Here is a 12,378-nt window from a genome sequence, read left to right on the forward strand (position 1 = left end):
AAATGTAGTGTAATATTTTTCTTTAGACATGAAAATCCAATTTTGTATAACTATGCTGTAGGCAGTGAACAGCTGAGTAGGGTTTCCAACCTGAGTGACTTGGGGGTCACTTTTTCATCTAATCTAAGGTTTGATACTCATATTGCTAATACTGTTAACGCGGCACTTAAAGTGTTTGGCTCAATCCAAAGAAAGGCGTTTCATTTTAAGAACATAGTGGTCTTAAAGTAATTATTTTTTCCTTTAGCCAGATCAAAATTAGAATTTGCAATAGCAATATGGGTCCCATACCAAGAGTACCAATTGTTAAAACTAGAGTGTGTACAAAATAAATTTCTCCGTTTTGCAGCAAGACAAGTTGGTGTATATTACAACATATACTCAGTCATGATTATACAGATTTAAGAAAAATACTAATGGTTCCAAAATTCTGCTACAGAATTATTTTTTTGGACCTACTATTATTGTTCAAAATTATTAACGGATTAATCGATTGTCCATCGATATTGTCAAGCATAAATTTTATTGTTCCTTCAAAAGGTTTAAGAAATCAAAAACTGTTCATAGTTAAATTCAATAAATCTAACTATTTAGACAACAGTGTTATTAACAGAATTTGTACTAGAGGTAACGAGTACTGTCACGCGTTAGACTTCTTTGGTATATCTTTAAGCAAATTCACAAACGACCTACGAAAATTAATTTTGTATTAGTCTATAAGTCACCTACATGATTTCGTCATTCTGTGATTACATTCATTATATCTTCTTATAATATTAAGTGCTTTTGCACTAAAGGTCAGTTTTAACTTTTTATTTGTAAGCCCGTACATTGTAATTAAATAAATAAATAATTATTTACACTTCTAATTACACTTCTGTGAAATTTATATGCTGAAGTATAGTATCAGAAAATCCTTTCATATTGTTTAGAATCTTAATTTGACCAATTGTAGTCCAAGTAGTTTTTCTTCACTTATCGCAAAAAAAATCAATAAAAAAACTGTCAAAACAAAAGTTTTCCCATTGTACTTGTTGAAAAGTTACGACTTTCTAAAAATATACTTTTTATAGAAAACGATTCCACTTAAAAGTGTGTTGTAGTACTAGTAGTAGTAGTAGTTGTTGTTGTGCAGTGAACTTTTTGATTGAACTCTCGTCTCATGCAAGGTGAATGTCGCGTATATAAAAGAAAAAGAGAGTAATTTCAGTAAAGGCTTTTTATTTATCCAGCCGAGTCTGGGACTATGTGAGTGTGGCATTGGGACTAGAGAGAGAGAGAGAGATTGAGCTATACAGAGAAACTTGGATATAAGAAGGTGTATGTTCTCTGCTAGTCGAGTGCAGTTTCTGCAATGTGAAGTCGTTTGAGGCTCGAAATAAACCTGGCAGCTGGAACCCAGTCCAAGGATAGTATATTCTTTGTATATAACTATATACTTGTTTGCAACCCCTCATACCCCTTTCAGTCTATTCTATATCGTTTCCGCATCGTCCGTCGCAAAGATTTCTGATCTATGGTGAGCGTCGATCTTAACTTTTGCCTGTTGATGGCCGTCTAAAAAGGCTAATAAAGTCCTTAAGCTCTGGACATAGGTATATATAGCTTCGTAGCTTATTACGTCAAATAACTAGGTCGAAAATTTGTTTTCGAGTTCATTAATATTTTTTTTTTTTTTTTTAGAAAAGTTTGATTAACTGGTAAAAAAATCCGATTCTGAGGGTTTGTTCCAAAAGCGTAAAAAATTAGTTCTAAATAAAAATTAGTAAATATTAGTAATAGTTTTCTCATTTTTCACAAACTAATGTTAGAATTAAATATTTTTTGTTTAGGGAAGACCAGGGTTTTTTGATTTACTTGAATTTATACAAAAAAAGTCGAATTAATTAAACTCTCCACTTTAAATTAATATAATTGGTAAAGGGTAGCTTTGAATACCAACAATAAGTTTCATTATTATTATTATTATTATTCATTCATCATTGTGGAAAATATATATGTGTCTGTGGATGTTCACGATTTAGAGGAAAAAATAACTTTGCGTGCAAATTATCATATTTCGTTTCTCGATCAACAATTTTTAAAAGAAAAAGTAGTCGAAAAAATATTTATTATTTTCCAAGTGAAAAATTTATTTATTTTTTTCAATCGTTGATCATAAAAGTTGTAAACTTCACTGATGTGAAATTATGTCACCAGAATAACTGCGATTTTGATGGCACTGAAATAAGAGCACTTTTGAAAGCAGAAAATACAAATTTATAGATCATGGTCTACTATTTCTCAACAATTATTTGACTGCATTAAAAATTTAATAATTATAACTTTCATTAATTCGATTTATATATGGAGATGGGCTGTATGTGATTACTCTATATATATTCGGAAATTGTGCGACCTCTGCTTTTTCGATGATTATAAATCGGTTGAAATCTTCAATAAATATTAAAACTAAAATGTTTTCCTTTTTATTTTCTAAAAGCTAATAAAATTTTGAAAGAAATGACACCTTGACAAAAAGAATATGTTTAATATCCAATTTTCAATGTTTTTACTATTTTTTTTATTTCTCTGACAAAAATAAATGTAAATATATTTTCCAACGTTTTTGGGCTCATTGGAATTGTATTTTATTATAAAATTCAAATTATTCAAAACAATTCATGTCCACAGAAAATTAAAAGGCATTAAAATAAGCTGCAACGCTTATTATTTTAATCCAATTTTGCTTATTTTAATACCAAAATGTATTAAAATAAGCAAAATTGGATAAAAATAATAAGCTTTGCAGCTTATTTTAATGCCTTTTAATTTTCTGTGTCTACATTCTTCCTCAGCGTATGCAAACCGTGAAAGTTGGCTAAAAAAAAAAATCAAAAAATTATGATTAATATTTAAATGACAAAAAATGATTAGTAAAATGTGTAAATCTTAAATTTACTTACATAAATCAGAGAAGTTTAAGATGATCTATTTACTTGATTTTTAAACATTATACTTTGTTCTAGAATTGAATTTAAGCCCAAGAATTTAAAGATTTATAGATAAATTCTTATAAAAAAAATAAATATCTTCAATTAATGTAATAGAAATGCTCGCGGAAAAATATGTTTGTTTCTAAAAATTTTTGTATTTATGACAAAAATGTACATTGTCGGACGATTTTTTAATTTATCTCAAAAAATTTAGACCTAGATTTAAATTTTTGAACATTTCCTTTGTATAATATAAACTTTAATTTAAATTTAGTTAACAAATTTTAATAACCAGCCGGTATTCATTTATTTATAATGCTAAAGTTCACAATGTTAACACAGAAAATTAAAAGGCATTAAAATAAGCTGCAACGCTTATTATTTTAATCCAATTTTGCTTATTTTAATCCATTTTGGTATTAAAATAAGCAAAATTGGATTAAAATAAGAAGCGTTGCAGCTTATTTTAATGCCTTTTAATTTTCTGTGTTGTGGATTTCAGTATCGTATTTATTTATTTTTTTTAGTTACTAAACTCTTTGTATTGTTTTTCTTAAGTGATTTAATGATAGTTGAAATCTTATAGATAATTTTTCGTTTCAATATAATAATTCAATTTTAAATTAATTAGATATATTTAATAATTTTGATAAGAAAAAATTTCTCAGATGTAAAGCAGAATTAAAGCATAAAAGTAAACTTTTAAGAGAATAATATAATAGGATAACTGCAACTTTTTTAAGAGCATAAATCGTCTTTGTGTAAAGCATAAAGTTCCTGTCTCATTAATAAGGGGACATTCATAAACTATGTTATCTATTTTCGAGGGGGTCAAAAAGTCTATAAAAATGTATTTAACGCAATGGTAACGAGGGGGGAGGGGGTAAAAAAGAATGAAAAATTTGTAACAAGAAAATATATTAAAAAATTAAATATTAATATGAAATATTTAAATAAATAAATAAAATTCAGTTGGTCATTTGGGTGAAATATTTTTCTGACAGAAGGTTAAGTGGATTTCACGTTTTGCACATGGCCCAGTGTAGTGACGCTATCAAGACGGTAAAATCTTAGTTGGCGATCGCGTGGCGAACAATAGCCGCACACGACAGAGACAGGAGCACAATGATCTATCGTGCCGCGCGGCATGGCAGTGCACCGCACGATTGCGATAGGCGAAATGAATTCTGCGGCATTGTCGGGGTGGCACCCGCCGCCGCAGCATTCTGAATGCTCGCCGTTTATAATTATCCCCAAGTCGGGCCTCTGCTAACCGTTACGTAGTAGATACACACACATTTCTATACTGTATGGAGTTGCGAGATTAGATATAGTCCATCACATGGAAAGAGCGTTGACGCTTATGTTCCACGCGACTATTTCTGTATACCAACGCTAGACGCCGTATGAAGTATACGTCAAATGTGTGTGTGTGTGTTGGTCCCCTCTCCCCCGCATATTTTCCCCGGTACTTTTCTTCTTCTTCTTCCTCAAAAAATACCCCTTTCTCTTTCTCTCTTTGTCGACCAAAACGATGCCTTTAATCTTTCATATGTCGACATTCAAGAAACTAGATAAATCTTGACTTTATCCCTTTATACGAGACTCCAAGGTACGGAATTGTTTATCAAGAAACATTGCTCGAGTTCAGGACTCCAGGATCCCATAAACTACAACGTGTTATGTCATTTTTTACAACTCAACGTGTAAATTATCTATAAGCCCTATTTTCCCATTTTGAGATTTCATCTCGACTTTATAGTAGAAAGATATTTTTTTAAAGTGGTTTCTTTCTTCGTGAAGAACTGAACGTATTTTGTATGCGAACGTTCAAATTATTCGACAATTTTTTTTTATTTAACTGTAAATTTAAATTTTAGATTAATTATTATAGGAGTAAATTATTTAGGTTTACTGGGATCATTAATATTTCTCATTAAACAGCGCCACTTATTTATTAAAAATTGATATATAGATTTTTTAGTAAAGTATAATTGTCATATACTGAAAAAGTAATTTTTAGATTATTATTGACGAAAATGAGTACATAGAATTTTTCCTTTTGTGTTTTAAGACAGTTTGCCAATAATTTTTCAACTCCTCTAAGTTAAATGTCAGATTCGTTATTCAACATAAGGCATATCTTAAAGACTTGACAGTCGATTTTTGTTAGTTCAAATGCCAAAAAGGCTCGTCAAATACACACAGAATCAGTGTGCTTCCTGGTTGTCTATCATCGAGGCAATGATTTTAACTGAACAGTATTCTCAATAGAAACACATTTAGAACTGGAGTTGTATTTTCCTTGAAGATATTTTTTTTTTTGGTAATACAGCACACAGAAGACAATTTTTACTATCACAGAAAATTATAAGGTATTAAAATAAGCTGCAACACTTATTATTTTAATCCAAATTTGCTTATTTTAATACCAAAATAGATTAAAATAAGCAAAATTGAATTAAAATAATAAGCGTTGCAGCTTATTTTAATGCCTTTTAATTTTCTGTGATATTATCGTAATTTTTTGAAACGTGTTTTCTAAACTAGAATGGAGTGTAAAATAATGCAGATTTGGGAATATTTTACACTGCGTAGAATACAGAGTCATGTTTCAAATAGTTGGTGCATCCGACGACCACTGCTTTTTGTATACTATTTTTGCAATTTTGGCAAACTAAACCCATATACAAAAAGTGTAGAGATTTCGTGCGCTAATCATATATAAAAGATTTCTCTCCTTGTATTGATACAATGAAAAAAATATTTATTTTTTTCAACTAATCAGTTTCTTGACTATTATCAAATAAATATTTATTTGCATTAAATAATTATTATTTGAGTTATTCGAATAGTATTTATTTTAAATGCAGAAATTATTGGTCCAAATACAATTTATTTAATTCAAATAAAAATTATTTGCTTCAAGTAAATATTATTATTATTTGATAATAGTCAAGAGACCAATTATTTGAATCAAATAAATTTTTTTTTAATTGTACTATTTATTTAAGCGATTCCTTAGTTAGTGTGTGACTACATAAATTTTACTTGATATAAATCACATTTGACATAAGTACATATCTCTTGCCAAAATGTATCATTTCAAATGTTAGGCAAAATAATTAATTTGTCATCAATTCATAAAAATTTAATTTGCATCAAATTGTCCAAAACTTCTGATATGGTATAATAATAGAAATTTTATTGTCTAAATTTAAAATTAAAAACGAATAAAAACAATAACTTGGTTACAACATAATTAAAACATCTGTAAAAGATTGTTCATGAAAAAAAACCTTCATCTAAAACAGAGAAAAGTTTTACTACTACTTCGTGTCTATAGATGACACTAAAGTTACCAACGTTGTTTCATCGAAAAGAATTTTTTTTTCCTAAGATTGAATATTTCCTCTCCTTTGTTGAGGATGTTAAGTGTTTGAGGATGTATTTGGAGCCAAAATAAAGAAGTTTCAATAAAAAGAAATTGCTTCTTGACCTTTAAACTAATCTGATAACAAAAAATTCGTCGAATCAACGTTGGTAACTTCAGCGTAATATATCTAGTAGAAATTAAATTTATATATAATTTAATATGTAAAATTTAATTTTAATGTTAATTATTGACATTATTCTTTGTTAAAGAAAAAAAAAAATTGGCCCGTGGGGGGATCGAACCCGCGACCTTCGCGTTATTAGCACGACGCTCTAACCATCTGAGCTAACGGGCCTGTGCGATTGGGCCGCCAAGGCACATTTCTCCGAACAGGATTTTAATGTCGAGGTGTATATATTTATTTATTTGCACACAATTATGCAAATATATGTCATATCGTGTTTTGCTGTATATAACGATTACTGTCATATTAATTTTGAAAGAGCTTTCTTGTGGAAAAGTTAAAGAGCAAAGCTCGTTAACTGTGTTAATATATATTAACAAGTCGTTACCACTTTAGAGAACAGAGAGCGAACTATGGTCCATTATTGACGACAAAAAAAAACTGAGTCCTGGAGTCCTCATATATACTATTCCTCTGTTTTTCTTCAATATAGTACAAAGAACCTTATAGATACCCATAAATCATATGCATATTTGAGACATTTCTCACTGAAACCAAATACTTACTTCTATTTTCATTATAACTAAGCTGGAGAGAATATGTCAAGATGATGATGATGATGATGATGTTGTTTTCACAGCTGGAACTTTTGACTGGAATATATGATAGATTCTAAAAGACATATTTTCTAAATTACAAAATTTTCGACGCTAAATTTTTGTATTTGACACCTTTTTCATCGCCGTTTGTTTTTTTTTCTTGGTTTTAAAATAACAGTGTTTTTTACATGTTCAACTTTATTTCTATGCTCATATGTGACATATTGTCACGCCACTGGGGGGCAGATATATCAATCATCTAGTTTTGAAAATAATAATATATGACAATTTTGACAAAATTTCACCTGTTTTGGCAAAATTTCTATATATTATTTGTTTTGAATTTTATTTAATTCAAATGACAATTTTTTAAAATAAAAATTTTCATTACATGGAGAAAAATGGAAAAATGAAGAAAGTAACTTTTACTACTTTAAAAGTAAAACCGGAACTGTCCACAGTTTAGTAAGAAATTTCCAGAAATAGTAAAGTCTACTATTTCCGGAGTAAATTTTACTTTTCTTTTTTTTCCATTTTTCTCCATGTAATGAAAATTTTTGTTAAATAGAAATTATGATGAATGTTAATTCAGTTAATAAAAATATTCACTGCAAAAACTGTCCGTCTTAAAAATGTAAAAAAAGTCCTGTTTTAAGATATCCCGTGTAGAAATTTTACATTTGGTGTCAAAGACGCGGAAAACGTCTTATTAGAACAAGACGTTTTATGCACTTTTAGGATGACCAGTTTTTGCAGTGTTGTCAAGCCAATATTTGGATAAATAGAAATTCTATAGAACAATAGTTCTGTTAAATAAAAATTCTTTAAATAATTTAAATATAATAAAATTCTACTTTATAAAATTCAGCTAAATAAAAAATTGATAATTTTTAATTCGACGCAAGAAAAATTCTGACAGGATTAATGTGAGGAATATTCATGCGTTCAAAAATTTTGAATGAAAATCCCACATGGAATGCTCTATATAGGGGTAAATATAGTAAATTTTAAAACACAAAAAACACGAATGTTCGAAACATTTGTATTTAGATTGCAATCATTTGCTTTTGAATAATCAATAGTATGAAAATTGATTGTGGCATATATCCGGTTGTAAAGCCGTGTTCTGGATCGTTTTACGTCTCCGCGAATCCCGCGAAACATGGTTTAACGCTTTAGGGGAGAAGTGCGGTCATCCTCGCTTAACGACTTTGCTAAGCGTTATCGTTCTTTCGAGAACTTCCCTTACTGGCAACCCCGTCGACTAGTTCATCCAATTCCGGATCTATATCTCCCTCTTTCTCTCTCTCTCTTTCTCTGTCTAGATATATAGTGGGGAAGTGAAACCCGATTTACGATCACCCGAGCAGAATGTATCCGCTGATTCAGCTATCTTTCGTTTGGTATATTATATAGTGACCTCGAAATTGCCATACATTTTGACATATATTTCCATATATTTTTTTTTCTTTTTGCGAAGAAAAAACTCTCGAAAACAGTCCTTAATGATTCTTTACCCCTTATCGTTTATGTAGATTTATGTTTATTTAGATCTGCATCATACATATTTATAAGGGATTTTATAATGTATGTTTCTGAATATATATTCAAAAACAGAAACCTTCTGCTGTAGAATAAAATATCCAATTGTATTTTTTTCTTAGAATTTTAATAATTGAGATATTGATTTTTGACGCATTTTTAAAAATTTTGTTATCTTCTCTAAACCATTACTCACTGGAACAATAATAGCTGTATAATTGTTGTATGAATACAGTTTGCACAAGTTTGTGTATGCAACATATATATATATATATAGTTTTGTTAGACTCCTTACTTTTCCAAATATAGTTTTACGATATCATCTTTGTGGTCTATGAAACGGCTCCACGCCAGTTAAAGTTTATCGGACGGTGTGATCAAGTTGAAATTGAGATCAAGAGCCATTCTGTGATGGAAGGATAAGAACGGATCAGTTTCATCGCTTTTGGCTAACCGATCACAAACTGATTTAGAAAATGATTTCAAGAACTTATTAAAATTTTACTTGACTCTACAGTTTTAATAATAAGATATACATATTATAATAACAGCTCTTGACCAACTTCTTTTTTTTCACACAAGAGATTTGAGATTCACTCTTTTGTTTTTTCAGTTTATATAATATATATCTGAAAAAACAATCTCGTGTATATAAATTGAAAATTGGGTCAATCATTACATATTTAATTATAAAGGGAGTTTAATATACTTTTGCGCTATCGTGAAATTGTGTTGAGAGAGAGATCTGAATATGTAGGTGTAAATAACTTTAAGTAAAAGTTGGTAAAGGCAACATGTCCTGACTGATTAATGGGTATGTGACCAATTATTTTCAGTAATTTATTTATAAACTTAGTTGGTTTTCTGTACCTCTCTAATTTGCTCGATTCCAGTTTCTATTTACACACATACAAAATGTGAGTTATAATAGAAGGGGAAATGTATGTGAGAACAGAGGAAAATGATTTTAGGTTTCCTCTCATCAGACATGTGATGGCCATTCTGGCATCACACAAAGCTTATATTTGACTGCCAAATATTTTTGCAGAAAAGAAAATAGCTTTGTTATTGCTTAATCTTTAGTAAATGCTATTGTTTTATTGAGAAGAATTTAATATTATTGGTTTAGTCTAATTTTTACTGGATTTTCATTATTTTTTCATAGAAATAACTTTTTTTTGAATCTTTTATCCTTATTAACATGAAAATTAGCTTGATTATTATTGTAATTTAATTTTCTTCTAAAATTCCGATGCACTTTTTTTCACTTTTCCGTGTTTTTTTATATTTAGCGTTTATTTTTATAGGACTAAATGTGTCACATAAACATTTTTAATACAGCTCATATGCCGTATGTAAATTAAAAGCCTACAGACTCATTGCCATATATAGGTCCATAACACTACTACCTTCAATGCTTGCTTGTTTAAGAATTTGCATTCAACCTCAAAAAAAAGTTCTGCTTATCTGTAATTAAATTAAAAAGATACTGAAATATTCACTTAAGGGGACTTTTTGGTTTAGAATTGATAAAAGAAGAAACTTTTAAAAAATTTTATTGTAAAAAAATATTACACTTATTGGAATAATTATTTTATACAATAACATTTTTTAAAAAATGTTTTTTTTCAATTCTAAACCAGAAAGTGTCTTTAAATAAAGCACCCCAAAAAAACACATGATGGTATAAAAAAATTGATTACCAATTTTTTTTCCATGAAAAAAAAAATTAAATATGCATATATCTACCTAAACTATTTTGGTAATTATTATTATTCATCATGCTATATATTTCTTTTTAATTAAAATAATCTGAAAAAATTATTAGCAAATTTTTTAGCTAAAAATGATTCAATCAGTTTCATAAAGTTGTTTATTATGTCCACCTTTTGATGCATATAAAATTCAGGTTTAATTTAATAATAGTAAAAGGGAGACGTTAAATGCAAACATCAAAAAAAAAAAAAATAAAAAAAAGAGAATAAAAAATGAATAGAAGAAGTAAATGCATAAAAATTTTCTCATAAGCATGTCTTTCTTGGTAATGAATCTTTTTATAACATGCAAAAATAAATTCGGCTTTCTAGTATACATATATAGGAAATTTATTCTCAACATAAAAAATTGTTGGTTAGGAAGCACTAATTTTTATTTTAATAATACGAAAATGCTCAGTTTAAACATGTTTTTTTAAATTAATCGTCGCATTCAATGATCAATTTTTAAATAATTTAAAAAAAATTGGATAATAAGCAATTTTTACAACATTATGAAAAGAAATTATTTTAAGTTTACGATTAATTAATTAATCAAAAAAAGTATATATCATTAGTATTTCTTTGCTTTTTTTAAGTGTTAAAAAATTCATCTTTACAGAAAAAAAGAAATTTTATTTCATCACCAAATGTGGTGTTAAAATAACATGTAACAAATTTTAACATCATGGTTTAAAATAACACAATCTATTGTTAAATTAACTAAAAACTTTTTAAGGACATTTTATAAACAAACTGAATTTTGGTGAATCACTGAATAAAAAAGTAGTGTTTTTTTAGTATAATAGTTCCGGTTGATGTTTTGACGGTATTTTTTTATGTGTTCATTTTTTGATGTCATGCAAATTGATTTGTCAAATTATTATTTATTTTCAAAAATAAAGTTAAATTATTGTGATTTTAATTATAATAGAGATATAAGTAAATTTATAATTTGTTGACTGTTTAGCAAGACTTGTTTAGCAATATAAACATCTTTTGCTTTTTTATAACCTTGTAAGGTTCTAGATTCAAAATAAGCTATTTTTGTCGACTAGAATTTCCATCGATGGAAAAAAGAGAAAAACGGGTTCATACATACATTCAGCATTCACTTTTGTATATGTATATACTAGACAAAGACTGCGCGCGCAAAGCGCGCGCCTTTTTCGTTGTTGTTTAGTACTTAGTCAAAAAGAAAGCGAGTTATTAAATTTTTCTAAAAATATATAAAGTTGTTGCATAATTAATTTAAATTTTTGTTAATATCAGCAAAATACTTTGTAACTGCACTTTTATTACACTAAGTACACATAATTGTCAGTCTTACCATTTCTTGACAATCATAGAAAATTTAAAAAAGAGCCCGTGGAGAAGTTTCCCTAAGTTTCCTTATCGAAAACTAAAATTTGGTAAGTTTCTGATATGGAAAAATGCAGAATTCTGGTAAGGTCCTGATGTTTTTGGTGACGCTTGTTTTTCTCAAAAATTAGTTTTAATGGTTAATAGTGAGAAGAATAACAAGAACCCTACGATTGCCCTTTGAGAACTTTCAATTTAACTTTTATTTAACTTTCAATTTTTGATTAATTATAATTTCAGGTTATATTACTATATTATTCTTTATAAAAAATATAATTAAACTGTAAAAAGAAAATTTGTAGTTTATATAATTCATTAGAAAATATAATGAATTTAAATTATTAAGAATGTGAAAATAATTGTAAATATGAGGCAAAATTCCTGAAATGTCCAAACAAAAAATTAAAAGTTCTCGAATTTAATCCATACTTTTCTAAAATATTATTGAATTTAATAAAATATTTTTTGAATTACAACGTTTTTAATGTTTGACTTTTGAAAAAAAAAAATTTTTTCAATGTACAATATTTATAAGTAGAATGCATAAAAGTTAACATATATATAATGATTTTTAAAGCTTTTTTGA

The 12,378-nt window shown here is 28.0% G+C and overlaps 1 protein-coding gene and 1 non-coding gene across 2 annotated transcripts in view; one reads left to right on the plus strand and one right to left on the minus strand.

The window, feature by feature from the left end:
* Positions 1-12,378, plus strand: part of LOC127279454 (pseudouridylate synthase RPUSD2-like) — a 223,618-nt gene that overhangs the window by 7,084 nt on the left and 204,156 nt on the right. The window lies entirely within an intron of this gene.
* Trnai-aau (transfer RNA isoleucine (anticodon AAU)) lies at positions 6,633-6,706 on the minus strand. Its single transcript has one exon. It is a non-coding gene; the product is annotated as a tRNA-Ile (tRNA).

This window comes from Leptopilina boulardi, unplaced genomic scaffold (genome assembly GCF_019393585.1).
Source record: "Leptopilina boulardi isolate dan_hultmark-lab unplaced genomic scaffold, ZJU_Lbou_2.1 LbouV2_216, whole genome shotgun sequence".
Classification (NCBI taxonomy): Eukaryota; Metazoa; Arthropoda; class Insecta; order Hymenoptera; family Figitidae; genus Leptopilina; species Leptopilina boulardi.